General features: G+C 40.3%; 1 pseudogene; it reads left to right on the top strand.

Annotated features, from left to right (window-relative positions):
- The first annotated feature begins 521 nt into the window (after positions 1-521).
- LOC126959260 (uncharacterized) lies at positions 522-1,132 on the top strand (annotated as a pseudogene).
- The last annotated feature ends 14,422 nt before the right edge of the window (positions 1,133-15,554 follow it).

Genomic DNA, 15,554 nt, shown 5'->3' with positions numbered 1-15,554 from the left:
AACCTTACTTTTTGACTTTTGGGTTTTGGCTATTAAGTTGTTTAAAAGGGTTTTAAGAATCAATGAGTGCCTACCCACCTTCATTCCTGTCTGGCCTAACATGCCTACTTGGGTATAAGTCTTTTCACTCTAAGTCTCTTGGCCATAGGTGGTCTCACTGAGAGACAGGTTGGACTCAGGCCAGGTAGCCACAGCAACCTGGCAATAATATACTACAAAATAAAAGCTTTGCCATTGATGGGCTCTCTTGCATGTCTTGACCATAAGGGGTCAAACTAAAATAAATCCCTAAGTTGGGGAAAAGAAAGAGAGATCAGACTGTTGCTGTGTCTATGTAGAAAGGGAAGACACAGGGAATTCCATTTTGATCTGTACCTTGAACAGTTGCTTTGCTGAGATGCTGTTAATTTATAACTTTGACTCAGCCACTTTGCCCCAGCTTTGAGCTCACAAAAACATGTGTTGTATGGAATCAAAGTTTAAGGGATTTAGGGCTATGCAGGATGTGCCTTGTTAACAAAATGTTTACAAGCAGTATGCTTGGTCAAAGTCATCGTCATTCTCTAGTCTCGATAAACCAGGGGCACAATGCACTACAAAAAGCCAGAGGTATCTCTGCCTTGGGAAGCCAGGTATTGTCCAAGGTTTCTCCCCATGTGACAGTCTGAAATACGGCCTCGTGGGATGAGAAAGATCTGAATGTCCCCCAGCCCGACACCCGTAAAGGGTCTGTGCTGAGGTGGATTAGTGAAAGAGGAAAGCCTCTTGCAGTTGAGATAGAGGAAGGCCACCCTCTCCTGCCTGCCCCTGGGAACTGAATGTCTTGGTATAAAACCTGATTGTACATTTGTTCATTTCCGAGATAGGAGAAAAACTGCCCTATGGTGGGAGGCAAGACATGCTGGCAGCAATGCTGCTTTGTTATTCTTTACTCCACTGAGACGTTTGGGTGGAGAGAAACAAAAATCCGGCCTAGGTGCGCATCCAGGCATAGTACCTCCCCTTGAACTTAATTGTGACACAGATTCCTTTGCTCACATGTCTTCTTGCTGACCTTCTCCCTATTATCATCCTGCTCTCCTACTGCTTTCCTCTTGCTGAGATAATGAAAATGATAATCAGTAAAAACTGAGGGAACTCAGAGACCAGGGCCGGTGCAGGTCCTTGGTATGCTGAGTGCCGGTCTCCTGGGCCCACTCTTCTTTCTCTATACTTTAACTCTGTGTCTGATTTCTTTTCTCAGTCTCTCGTCCCACCTGACGAGATATACCCACAGGTGTGGAGGGGCAGGCTACCCCTTCAGTAAGTGCCCCACTGACTGAATGGACCTACTTGTGACCAAAGGGACCACAGTTATCAAGACACAACCTTACCTAGGAATAGGTCTTTTCTCTTGCTTTGCTGAAGACACAATAGCCCCACTAAAGTGAGTTGCCTCTTCCCCTTCAAAGTATTTTCTGAGAGACTACTTCTCTGAGCTCCCTGAGACTTGTGGATTTTTATCATATATAAAACAATTAAAAATAGTCTTCCTGAATTTGCTTCCAAAATGCTCCAGTTTCTTATAGACGTGCCTCTTCACACTTTAACACCAGGAACCAAGTCCTGCTGAAGACCTGAAAATCCCACCTGGGTGAGGGCCAGCTGCAGCCACAGTGGTCCAGTCCATTTGAGATGCTGCTAATCACCCCCTCATCTGTCAAGTTAGCCAGTGTTAAACCATGGATTCATCACACTTGGTTAAAACCTGTCCCTCTGGGATCCCTACAGGAAAAACAATCACAGTCTTGTAAACCTCAGTGATTGGCTTTCTGTAAGGCAAATAGTCACAAGATTTGTGTATGTATGTGATTTTTAGCAAGTTCAGCCCTGTAGCTACTGCAGATGAGAGTCTTTTTAAGAGTACAGATAAATTGTTCTGGTCATTGATGCTGCACTTGAGCTGGGAATTCTAATCCCTGATATCACTCTTTCAGCACTCTGTCCAGTAACTTTAGAAGCAACCAGCCAACCTTGTTAATCATGTGTCACTTAACAATGGAGATACATTCTTTCAAATGTTCTAGGTGATTTTGTTATTTTGTGACATCATAGAGTGTACTCACGCAAACCCGGATGGCATAGCTTACTACAAACCTAGGCTGCACGGTATAGCTTATTGCTGCTAGGCTACAACCTGTAAAGCATGTTACTATATTGAATACTGTAGTCAATGGCAAGTATTTGTGTATCTAAAAATGTCTAAATATAGAAAAGGAATGCATTACACTATGAGGTTATGACAGCAATAGAAATTTATTCAGTTCCATTGTAATCTTATGGGACTAGTCATATATGTGGTCCACTGTTGACCAAAACCTCATAATGTGGCACATTGCTGCATATTTGTCACTTCTCCAAAAGTGTTCAGAATTATATGCACATTCATACTGCTTCTTGCTTCTTCTAAGTGTTTGATTAGTAGTATCCAATGAAGATATTTTATATCTCTATTGCCAGATCATGTCATAGACTGTGTTTTCTTTACTACTATAAATAGAGTGATTGGTGTCTTTAAATCTAATCAGATTAGAGGGTCAATTCCAGAGACCCCAAAATCCATTCAGAAAACTCATTCTTAAAATTCTGTTCCTCCAGAACCACTCTTGTTACAAAAACCAGTGTTCTCCACAGAAACAGAGCCAATAGGAGATAGATTGGATAGATGGATGATAGACAGATAGCTAGATAGAGAGATAGAGATAGATAGATAGATAGATGATAGATAGATAGATAGATAATAGATAGATGCAAGATTGCAATCCTGGGTACTGGGAGACCTGATGGTATAAATTCCAACCTGAGCCTGAAGGCAGAACAAGACTTATGTCCCAGCTTAGAGACCTGCTGGGAGACAGTGAGTTTGCTTTTGATCATCTTGTTTCTGTTCAGGAATTCTTGGACTGTTATCAGGCTCACCCACACTGGAAAGCACAATCTTCTTAGTCACCAATTCAGATGTTTAGCTCATCCGCAAACATGCTCACAGACACACCCAGAATAATGTTGTAACCAGAAGTCACAACCCATGATTCAGTCTAGCTGACACATGAAATTAATTCTCACATGCATTTCAACCACTTTATTGAATATTTGGTCCCATGCTGGAATAATTTTGCATTAACCTGATCATTACTGACACTGAGTGCATTTTCATATGTTTATTGACCATTTCAATATGCTCTTTTGTGATTGTCTACTGGAAAGTCTACATTTTTCTTATTGATTTTAGGAGTTTTACAAATATGCACATTTGTGGATATATGTATTATAATTATTCTCTGTCACAATGTGTCTTGATGTTTTACTTTCTTTTGATGAACAGTAGTTATTAATTTTATAATTCCAGCACTTTGGGAGGCCGAGGCGGGCGAATCACAAGGTCAGGAGATCGAGACCACGGTGAAACCCTGTCTCTACTAAAAATACAAAAAATGAGCCAGGCGAGGTGGCGGGCACCTGTAGTCCCAGCTACTCGGGAGGCTGGGGCAGGAGAATGGCGTGAACCCAGGAGGCGGAGCTTTCAGTGAGCCAGGATCGCGCCACTGCACTCCAGCTTGGGCGACAGAGCAAGACTCCGTCTCAAAAAAAAAAAAAAAAAAAAAAAATTAATTTTAATAAAATCTAATTTAGCAATATTGTGTCTTGATAATGTTTTTGCTACTTTTAAATAAATGTTTGACAAATCCCAATGTCATGAAGATACTCCTCAATGTTTTCTGTGGAGAGAGAAGTTAAAACATGTATCGCTGTGATGTGTAACTGCACAAAGAGAGAAAATGGAGTTATATGTGGCAAAGTTAAAACATATATCGCTGTGATGTGTGTTACAATAACTGCACAAAGAAGAGAGAAAACGGAGTTACACTGCGGCAAAGTTAAAACATGTATCGCTGTGATGTGTATTACAATAACTGCACAAAGAAGAGAGAAAACGGAGTTATATGTGGCAAAGTTGCTGTGTTTCATCAGACAGACATCATGATAAACCTAAAGAAGTTTGGGATAAATATAGATGTAGAAATATTCCTAGAACAACTTCTAGGAAAATATCTTGAAAAAATAGAATTAGAAATCAACAATCGAACTAAAATAATACACTATAAATATCAGTAAAGAAGGAGAAAAGAACAAAAATACATGAAAACTACATAAAACAGCAATATGGTAGATATAAATCCAATATCAATAATTATATCAAAAATCATAAATGTTCAGACAAGATTTTTTTTAAAAACGAAGATGAAGAATATGCTGTCTGCACAAGAAATCCTTCAGATTAAATGGCACAAATACATAAAAAGTAAAAGGATAGAGAATGTGGACCATGCAAACAGTAATGATGGGAGAGATGAAGCAACTATATGAATATCGGACAAAATATAGTTTAAGACAGTAAATACAACTACAGACAAAGAAAGACATTTATTAATGATAACTGGTCACACATAGAAAGATATAACAATTACAACATCATACATGCTTGAACAAGAGAGTCCCAAAATACATGAACATAACTGACTGAATTGAAAGAAGCAATAAAGAGTTTAACAATCACAGTTAGATATTTTAATATATATCCTCTAGGAGTTGATAGAAGAATAGAAATAAAATTAGTAGGGATATAGAATATGTGAACAACACAATAACCCAACTCAATTTGACATTTATAGCTCACTACATACCAAAACGGCAGAAATACCCATTCTTTCTAGGATAGCATGACACATTCTCTGGATAAATCATATCCTAGGTCATAAAACAAGTCTCACTATATTTAAAAGGAGCAATTGTACAAAGCATGTTCTCTGATCACAACACAATTATATTAAAAATAACTTTAAATTTATTTTGGAAATCATTATTTAATAATTTAATTATACAGATTTTAATAAAATATCACAAGTAAATTAGAAAATATTTTCACCATAATAAAGATGAAAACAAAATATTACAAGCTGTATGAGACACACCTAAGTAGTTGTCAGAGGGAAATTCGTAGCTTTAAATGCTTATATGAGAACAAGTAAAACATCTAAAAATCAGTAATATAAGATACCACATTATGATGCCCCCAAATGAGTAGAAATTAACTTGAATTAAGTAAAATAAAGGAAAAAATAAATACCAGAACAGAAATCATCAAAATAGAAAACAGAAAAACAATTAAAAATATCAAAAAATATCAATGAAACCAAAGTTTGTTCTTATCAATGTTTTTTTTTGGAGGGGGAGGTGGGATTAAAATCTATATAGCTGTAATGCATATGTCAATATACAGGTAGCCAAAAAAATGAAAAAATGTTCAACATCATTAATCATAAGGGAAATGCAAATTAAAACCATGATGAGATGTCATCTTGACTGAGATACCAGTCAGAATGGCTATTATTAAAAATAAAAAAACAACAACAGATGGTGAGGATGCAGAGAAAAGAGAATGCTTATTCACTGTTGATGGAAATGGAAATGAATGCAACCTTCATAACAGTATAGAGATATCTTAAAGAACCAAAAACAAGACTCCCATTTAATCCAGCAATCCCACTACTAGGTATCTACCCAAAGGCAAAGATGTCATTATATCAAAAAGATACCTGCATTTTTATGTTTATCACAGCACTATTCACAATAGCAAAGTCCTGGAACCAACCTAAGTGTTCATCAGTGAAGGGTTGGAGATATATATATACATATATATATATATATACACACATATATATATATATATTTAAATGCAAACACACACACAGAGCATGGAATAATATTCAGCCATACAAAATAAAATTATTCATTTGCAGCAACATGAATGGAACTGGAGGCCATGATCCTAAGTGAAATGACTCAGAAAGCCTAATACTGCATGTTTTCGCTTATAAGCTGGAACTAAACAAAGAATAAACATGGACATACAGAGTTAAATAATAGACATGGGAGACTACAAAAGGTGGAAGCATGGAAGAGGGCTGAGGGCTGGAAGACTCAAGCATGAGTGTTCATAAGCAGTATTCATAGTAACCAGACATTAGATACTATTCAAAGGTTTTTCCACTGATTAATAAACTATGTAGCATGCTTATACAATATAATATACTATTTAGATGTAAATAAATTGTGCTGAAGGAAAGAAATCAGACAAAAAGACAACTCATTGTAAGATTCAATTTATATTGAATTTTAGAAGGGCAAATCTGTAGAATAAAACCCTATACATTCCCGAGTCTGAGAATGAGAGTGCGGATTGACTATAAACAGCCATGAAGAAATGTTTTGGGGTGATGCAAATGTTCTAGAACTGATTTATGGTAATGGTTGAAAAACTGAACGAATTTACTAAAATTCCTAGTAATGTACATTTGAAATGTGTGGATTTGATGGTATTCAAATCATACATCAATAAATTTGTTTTTTTTAAGTGCAGGCAAGAAGGGAGTGACATCAGCAAGATGGCGGAGTAGGAGACACAGCCTTTGCTCCCCACAAAATAAACAAACAACAATTATCTAACCATGAGCAAAATTGCTCTGGTAGAGCTCAAATATCCAGTTAAAAAGCTTTACCAACACAGTGGAGAAAAAAACTGAGAAAACTGCACAGAAAGATGCTGGAAGTGGAGTTTCACTTTGCCTGCATCAGCCGATGTCCCTGGCCTGCATAGCTCAGCCCTGAGAGCAATTTCCTTGGCCCATGAGTTCCCCTCACAGCAGAGAAGGAGAGCGGGGTGAGTGACCAGCTTCCCCAGCTTTTGGGGGTACCGCTTGAAGGGCTCACTTTGGTTTAACCCTGCCAAGATTGCTGGGGAGACAGGCACACCCACGGTGTCTACAGATGGCTAGGGACAAAGAAGTGAAGTTATCAGCATCAGCCGCGCAGTGAAGCCGCCATGGCCCCCAGGCTGCTCTACAGAAGACCCCAGCAGCCTTGGCCACTGAGGACCTCAACAGCCACAGCAAAGGCTTCATCTCTCACCACGGAGGACGCTGCAGTAATCGCCTTAAGAGACTCCCGTGGCCTTCTCCTGGAAGACCCCAGCAGTTTTCACCTTTGAGAAAACCAACAGCCTCATCTTGTTTAAGTAAGAAAACCAAATTCTGCCTTTGCATTAGTGTATTATTGAAGCTAAAGCTAATTTTAACAAAACCTTATAAACAAGTCCATCCAAAACACAAGAAAAGGTTTTCATAAACCTTTTATAAACTCTTTAAAACTTGAGATGGTGTCTCGCTCTGTCAGCCAGGCTGGAGTGCAGTGGTGTGATCTTGGCTCACTGCAACCTCTGCCTCCTGGGTTCAAGCGATTCTCCTGCCTCAGCCTTTCAAGTAGCTGGGACTATAGGCACATGCCACCATGCCCAGCTATTTTCTGTATTTTTAGTAGAGACGGGGTTTCACCATGTTGGCCAGGCTGTTCTCGAACTCCTGACCTCAGGTGATCTGCCTGCCTTGGCCTTAAACTCTTTCTTAAAGGAGAATAAATTGTCTCTCTCTCTCTGCTTTGAGTTATGGATTGCCAGTTTGTTTCCTCTGGGATCTGGGGAGCGCTTGAGCCATGTGGAACAGGTGGATTTTGACTTGTTCCATTTACAGAGACATAACTGGAATCCAGCTGCCGTTTTTGGACTGGCGACCTTTGCCAGTCTAATAGCTAGAGTTTTAAAATCAAGAGTCTAGGGGCTTTGTTTATGTCTGTTTTGATCTTTATGTATGCACGCATGTATGTCTTTGTATGTTGTCTATAATAGCAAATTGGCTTATAAATAAAAGAATATGCATAAATTAAATACATAAATTTAAATGCTTTTCAGGTTAATGTGATTTTAAGAATGACATTCAGTAAAAAAGATAGTTTCAAAATTGTTCTTAAAATAAAATAAAAGCATCTTCAGAATTGAATTTGGACATTTTTGCCTAGATGTATTGATCAGATACTATCTCTGTTATATATTTTAAGATCATAGAACGGTTGCTTCTGTAGTGCTTTTGATACTTGCTTAAACTTTCAATAAACTTATGCCTTTAGATTTGAGCTGTTAGGCCATGATGAGACCTATCCCCAAGTCTGGTCTTTTGGCCTTGGCTACACACCTGACACATAATTAAAACTGCTTGCTTCCTGGGTTTGTCACTGAAAATAAAAGTTACTAAGAGTTTACATTGTAAGTAATATATGTAATTAAGACTACTAGACATAAGCAAAGCAATTTTGGCTGGGCGCGGTGGCTCACGCCTGCAATCCCAGCACTTTGGGAGGCCAAGAGGAGATGATCACAAGGGCGGGAGGCCGAGACCATCCTGGCTAACACGGTGAAACCCCGTCTCTACTAAAAATACAAAAAACTAGCCGGGCGTGGTAGTGGCGCCTGTAGTCCCAGCTACTCGGGAGGCTGAGGCAGGAGAATGGCGTGAACCCGGGAGGCGGAGCTTGCAGTGAGCGGAGATTGCGCCACTGCACTCCAGCCTGGGCGACAGAGCGAGACTCCGTCTCAAAAAAAGAAAAAAAAATAAATAAATAAATAAAATAAATAAAAATAAAAATAAAAAAATAAAAAGGTTATAAGAAGGCAAGAGAATGTGATTTTTGTTAAAGGAAAAGTAAAATGTGAGAGAGTTTGAGAGAGAGTAGTTTTTCATTTACATGAGAGAGAATTCTGTGTGGTCAAAATGATAAGGGGGAAAATAAAGTAAACCTTTGTCCTAGGGTAAAACGGTAAGACATAACAGACACAACTGAAGGTTTAAGCCAGTTGTATAAAGTTTGTGAAGGATGGATCTTGTGAAAATAATTTTGTATATGATCATGTTGGCTGAAAGTAAGAAGAGGTCATTTAGTTTTTCTAAAAATGAAACCTAAATATGAAAAGCAGAGACCAAGGCACGGCCGGAGCCGGGACTCCCCCCTGTGTCGGAGTAACAGGGTTTTCTCGGAGCGTGGATCTGCTCATTAATTAAAAATATAAGGGTTTAGGCCGGGCGCGGTGGCTCACGCCTGTAATCCCAGCACTTTGGGAGACTGAGGTGGGCGGATCACAAGGTCAGGAGATCGAGACCATCCTGGCGAACACGGTGAAACCCCGTCTCTACTAAAAATACAAAAAGAAATTAGCCGGGCGTGGTGGCGGCGCCTGTAGTCCCAGCTACTCGGGAGGCTGAGGCAGGAGAATGGCGTGAACCCGGGAGGCGGAGCTTGCAGTGAGCCGAGATCTCACCACTGCACTCCAGCCTGGGCGACAGAGCGAGACTCCGTCTAAAAAAAAAAAAAAAAAAAAAAAAAAAAAAAGAGTTTAGGCCTTGTTAGAGTTAGACTCAGAATTGATACCAAAGCAACACAAAATCACAGGAATTTACCATAAGATTTTATAAGGCCAGTTATCTCATAATACGGAGTCATTTCTGGTACGGCAAAAGCCGAAGAGATAAGGTACAGTAATTTTAGATCTGGGAGGACTCTGTCCTCTTGAGATTCCCTGAGGAAAAACGGAAGTTCCTCCCCAAGAGAGGAATCCACCACATCTTTTTCTATTTTCCTTAAGGAATTTCAGTCTGTTAGAAAAAAATTTTTTTGTCCCCTCATGTGGCAGCGAGGGTGGCAAGATGCAAAAGGGGCTGACAGAAGGAAATGGAGAAACAGGCAGAGGGAGCACATATGGCTACCATGGGTGCAAGGAGAGAGAAATTTACCCAGTGGAGAAATTCTTACAGACAGAACAGAGGCCTTAAAACAAAGACTCTTATGCATACATACATGTGCACACATGTGTACGTGCACGCACGTGCGCGCGCACACACACACACATAACCTAAATAGTAGTTTCAATTAAGTTGACTTTTGACTATCAAGCTCTTTAAAAATCCTTTCAAACTTCTTATTAGAAAATTTTAACCAGGACAAACAGCTGGTATAAACAGCTGCAATAAAAAAAAAAATCTTAGTCCTTTTTATGTGTCCAAAGCTAAAATGTTTTGCACCCTGCAAATAAGTATCTTCTTTTCTCCTAATGAAAACCTTGGTGTTGATGTTTGGAAATAATACATACCCTGGGCAAATAGACCTCAGTTTAGTTTGATAACAATTGGTGACTGCAAGGTACAAAAGTCCTGAGTGGGCATCTCATTTGTGGCACACTGACCCCTGGCTGCAGCATTGTATTCTACAGAATGCACCCTCATGGGCTACAAGGAGGAATAGAGCTCATGCTTTCTTTTTTAGATGACAAAGCCTTAGGTGACAAACCCTTAAGGACTCAGCTGGGCTTTGGACAGAATTTCAAGAAAGCAAATCAAAATCGAAACGCAATTTCTCAAGGTCTGGATCCCTCCAGTTCTCTGTAGAGATTCCCCACTAAATACGCTGTCATTCAGCAGAGGTGTGGGCCTTTCCAAAGCAAGGCCGGGTGTCCTGCTGAAGCAGAACCCAGCACCTAAAGGAAAAATTGTTTGGGGCCATTGTTAAAAACTCCACTTACCAAAAGCAGTGCCTCATTTCTGGCACTGCAAAGAGTAAAGCACCAACAGATGCTGGCAAATATGTGGAGAAAAGGGAAGCTTCAAACACTGTGGGTGGGAATGTAAATTAGCACAACCACTATGGAGAATAGTTTGGAGGTTCCTCAAAACTGTAAATAGAGCTGCCATAAGATCCAGCAACCCACTGTTGGGAATACACCCAAAAGCATGGAAATCCGTATATCCAAGAGGTATCTGTACTCCCATGTTTGTTGCAGCACTGTTCACAATAGCCAAAGTGTGGAAGCAACCTAGTCCGTTAGCAGATGAATGGATGAAGCAAATATGGTACATACACACAATGGAATACTATTCAGTCGTAAAAAATAACTAGATCCTGTCATTTGCAACAACATGGCTGGAACTGGAGGTCATTATGTTAAGTGAAATAAGCCAGGCACAGAAAGACAAAAATTTGCATGTTCTCACTCATTTATGGGATCTAAAAATCAAAACAATTGAATTCATGGAGATAGAGAGTACAAAGATGGTTACCAGAGGCTGGGAAGGGAAGTGGGGGTGGGGTGGGAGGGAGGTGGGGATGGTTAATGGGTACAAAAAATAGAAAGAATAAGACCTAGTATTTGATAGCACAACAGGGTTACTATAGTCAATAATACTTTAATTGTACATTTTAAAATAACTAAAAGTATAATTGGATTGTTTGTAACACAAAGAATAAACACTTGAGGGAATGGACTCCCCATTTTACATGATGTGGTTAACACATGTTGCATGCCTGTATCAAAACATGTCATGTACCTCATAAATATACACACCTACTATATACCCACAAAAATTAACATTAAAAATTGAAGGCTGGGCACAGTGGCTCATGCCTGTAATCCCAGCACTTGGGGAGGCCAAGGCAGGGGATCACGAGGTTAGGCGATTGAGACCATCCTGGCTAACAGAGTGAAACCTCGTCTCTACTAAAATAAAAAAAAAAAAAAATTAGCTGAGCGTGGTGGCGGGCACCTGTAGTCCCAGCTACTTGGGAGGCTGAGGCAGGAGAATGGTGTGAACCCGGGAGGCAGAGCTTGCAGTGAGCCGAGATCGAGCCACTGCACTCCAGCCTGGGCGACAGAGCGAGACTCCATCTCAAAAAAAAAAAAAAGAACAGAAAGCACCATAGGCCTTTCTTTCATAATGGTGGTCAGTTGCCAGATGCAAGAATCCATCCCTGAATACTATCATTCAGGCAGCCTCTGGACAGGGTTTGAGCATGGCTGTGGCCAGCAGCCAATGTACCACAAGTGAGATGTCCACTCGGGACTGTTGTTCCTTTGCAGTTACAATTGTTATCAAAACAAACTGGGGTCCACTGCCCAGGACAGTAAGGCTAAATGTCCACAATGAGGCTTTCAGCAGGAAAAGAGGAGGGTGTTTATTTACAAGGCACCAAGCAAAGAGACTCAGGCAGGTCTTGCTTAAGTCCTGACCTCTCTAGTTGCTTGCAAGTGAGGGATTTTAAAGGTAGGGGTAAATTTCAGGAAAGCAGAAGTAAAAGGGGAAAATCATAAATCCATATATGGATGTTACACATTGGTTTGGCCTAAAAGGGTGAGATATGTTGAAGTGGGGGCTTACAGGTCATAGGTAGATTCAAAGATGTTCTGATTTGCAATTTGTTAAGAAAAGAGATCTTTTGTTTAAAAATTTGGAGTCAGCAGAACAGAATGTTAGCTCTAGCTCCTGGGTATGACTTCCTTCAGGCCTCTCAGGAAGAAATTCAGAAAAAAGAATGGTGGTCACAGTTTAGTCCTCAATTTTCCCTTGATTGAGGTCTGCATGCCAGTGGAGTCATTTGGTGGAAATCTGGGTTTCTGAAAAACTATACCAAATGTTAAGATGGAACCTTAGTTTCCATAGGAGATTCCAGCTTCTTTGGATGTTGTTTTAAGCTATAATTACCTTCTTGCTTATCAAGTCGCTTATATACATCTCAGGGCTACCTTGAAAGAACTGAAGATTTTCCTTAATTTTCATGCTTGAAGCAACTTACAGGCCCCTTAGAGGAGTCCAATCTCCATCTTATATACCAGAATCATTGTCTAGCAAAAAGTGAGCTCAGAAAATGTATTCGAATTCCTAATATCAACGGAAGAAACACAATAAATATCCCATTTCCAATTGGTTAGTGCCTTAGGAAGAGCAGCCCATGGGCATTGTTGGGAAGCCGTCTAAGTGTCCAAGGTAAAGTAATCTCCAATGCAGGAGGTGAAGTCATCTCCATTGGTGAAGTGTTGCTCTGGGGCAATGTTCTCTGAAGCTAAGTCGTCTCCAGCAGTGAATTCCTGGGCTAGACAGACCACTGTCATCTGGGATGTGAGACTGGGGTATCCTTCCCAAGTGGATAGCCACTAGGGTTGATGTGAATCATGTTTTTGTTCCTCTATTGTATTATAATAAAGCTGAGCCACTTGTGGAATTTGAAGGCAATGTTGTACCTGGAAATTTGACTTGCAAATATTCGTAAGGTCAAGGAGCTTTGTGGGTACACAGCTAGCTAAGGTAATGTCTGCATCTAACATGCTGCTGTACCTGTACCAAAGTGCTGGAACTCGACTGGCACAATTAACACTATAATTAATAGCATCTAAATCTGAATCTCCCAATAGTGGTGATAAGAAACATTTTACTACAAATAGGGTTTAAATCGCACAGCCAGATTTGAGTGTACGTTGTTAATAAGGTGTCAGGATTTTTGCCAATTAAAATCCTGAGGCTGAGGTTGGATATCCATCATTAGATTGTAGGCAGGTCCTCCAATTTAGCCACTTAGTATGAACCCTTTTCCCCAGTTGTTGGTTTGTTGGTGATAAGCAAGTGGATGAGGTTTTTCTTTTTGAGATGGAGTCTGGCTCTGTCCCCCAGGCTGGAGTGCAGTGGCACGATCTCAGCTCACTGCAAGTTCCACTTCCCGGGTTCACGCCATTCTCCTGCCTCAGCCTCCCGAGGAGCTGGGACTACAGGTGCCCGCCACCACGCCCGGCTAATTTTTTTTTTTTTTTTTTTTTTGTAGTTTTAGTAGAGATGGGGTTTCACCGTGTTAGCCAGGATGGTCTCGATCTCCTGACCTCATGATCTGCCTGTCTCAGCCTCCCAAAGTGCTGGGATTACAGGCGTGAGCCACCGCGCCCAGCCGTGGATGAGGTTTTGGGTTGTATTAGCAATACTTGATGACTTGTGGACCACAGCGTTTGCTATGTCTGTTTGAAACAATGGCTTACTTGGAGGGTTTGGACTACCAGATTGCAAACCAATGAAAGCACCCAAATCAATAGTAATAAACCCAATTGTCAACATAATAGTGCACAGCGACACATGACGCTTTGGTTATCTAACGATGATTATTTTTCTAGCATATATTATTACCAGGTAGGAATATGCAAACCTACCCTCAAAGGCTGAGGGAACTGAAAGACCAAAGAAAGAGGTTGACAAATCCAGTTTCTTAGAAAGAAATATTTAATATGAACAGAAGCTATGTTTCAGGCGGCCACTAGAGGGCGAATCCTTGCACTGGCCCTCTGGAAAGTATTCTTTATACAGCACGCCTTCTTTGGGTAAAACATATGCAGCTGGTTATGTCTGAGACCCTTTAGTGAAACTGGTGACTATTGGGGAAGTTAGATAAGCATCTTTATGAAGGGTTAGCTATGCTGCAGGGATTGTTCCTTTAGGAGGGGTTAGCTATGTTGCAGGCATTGCTTCTATATGAGGAATTAGCTATGTTGCAGGCATTGTTTCTTTATGAGGGGTTAGCTATGCTGCAGGCATTGCTTCTATATGAGGAATTAGCTATGCTGCAGGCATTGTTTCTTTGTGAGGGGTTAGCTATGTTGCAGGCATTGTTTCTACACAAGCAGTTAGCCATGTTGCAGGCGTAGTTTCTTTATGAGGGGTTAGCTATGCTGCAGGCATTGCTTCTATATGAGGAATTAGCTATGCTGCAGGCATTGTTTATCAGGGGTTAGCTATGTTGCAGGATTGTTTCTTTATGAGGGGTTAGCTATGTTGCAGGCGTAGTTTCTTTACAAGGGGTTAGCTATGCTGCAGGCATTGTTTCTTGACCTTGCTGCTGGAATGCCTTGGTATGCTGGAGTGAAACATCTGTCCTTACAGCAGTTTTGCTGCAAGATGGCATTATTCTTGCCATGCAACAGGCTGTTTTCCCACAATAATTTTGGAATATAGTGTTTATTCTCTTAATATCTGAATGTGAGTTTAAGTTACTAAGTGGAGTTTTCTATCTTTCATTCTGCCATTTTTGGGACTGGCTTTTGTTCAGTAATTTTAATTTCTGAGTGTAATCAGAGGATGAGCTCAGATAAATTATCCATCCCTTATAAAATGAATATTGAGGAAGATTTGGGGGAGTAAGTTTAGGTTCAAGTGAGTTCTATATCAGATGAACAGGTGCCTGACCTGTGAAACAATCTGATTAGCAAAAGTACCTAAGAGAGTGGTATCCTCAATCTGGGATCACTTTGAATCTGCCTTTAAATATAGACAGTGGTGATGGGAAGATTTTTTAAACTTGCTATAAGCCAGTTCCACTTCTTTAACTTAAGAGAGATTAAGGTCTGGGGCAAGATAGAGGCCGTTTAGGAATTCATTTAGTATTTTGTAACTTAAGTAGGAGTAATTTGAAGAGCCCACAAGACTTCCCAAGTAATCCAGCTTCCTGGGGCCTACTGGGAAAATATAATTTCATTGAATGTTGTCTCTATGAGCCCACCATTGTTTTTGAGAGTAAAATGTGTACCTTGGAGCTATAGACCGAATGTCTGTGTCCTTCCAAAATTCATGTGTTGAATTCCTAACCCCAAGTGTGATGGTATTGGGAGGCGGGATCTTTAATAGGTGATTAGGCCATGAGAGCAGAGCCATCACAAATGGAATTAGTGTGCTTACAGAAGAGTCCCCAGAGGGCAAGCTTGACCCTGCTGCCGTATGAGGACTCAATAATATAGTACCACCTATGTGTGGGAAAATTAACCCTCACTG

The sequence above is a fragment of the Macaca thibetana genome, chromosome 7, assembly GCF_024542745.1.
Source record: "Macaca thibetana thibetana isolate TM-01 chromosome 7, ASM2454274v1, whole genome shotgun sequence".
In the NCBI taxonomy this organism is placed as follows: Eukaryota; Metazoa; Chordata; class Mammalia; order Primates; family Cercopithecidae; genus Macaca; species Macaca thibetana.
This window is presented reverse-complemented; position numbering and strand designations above follow the sequence as displayed.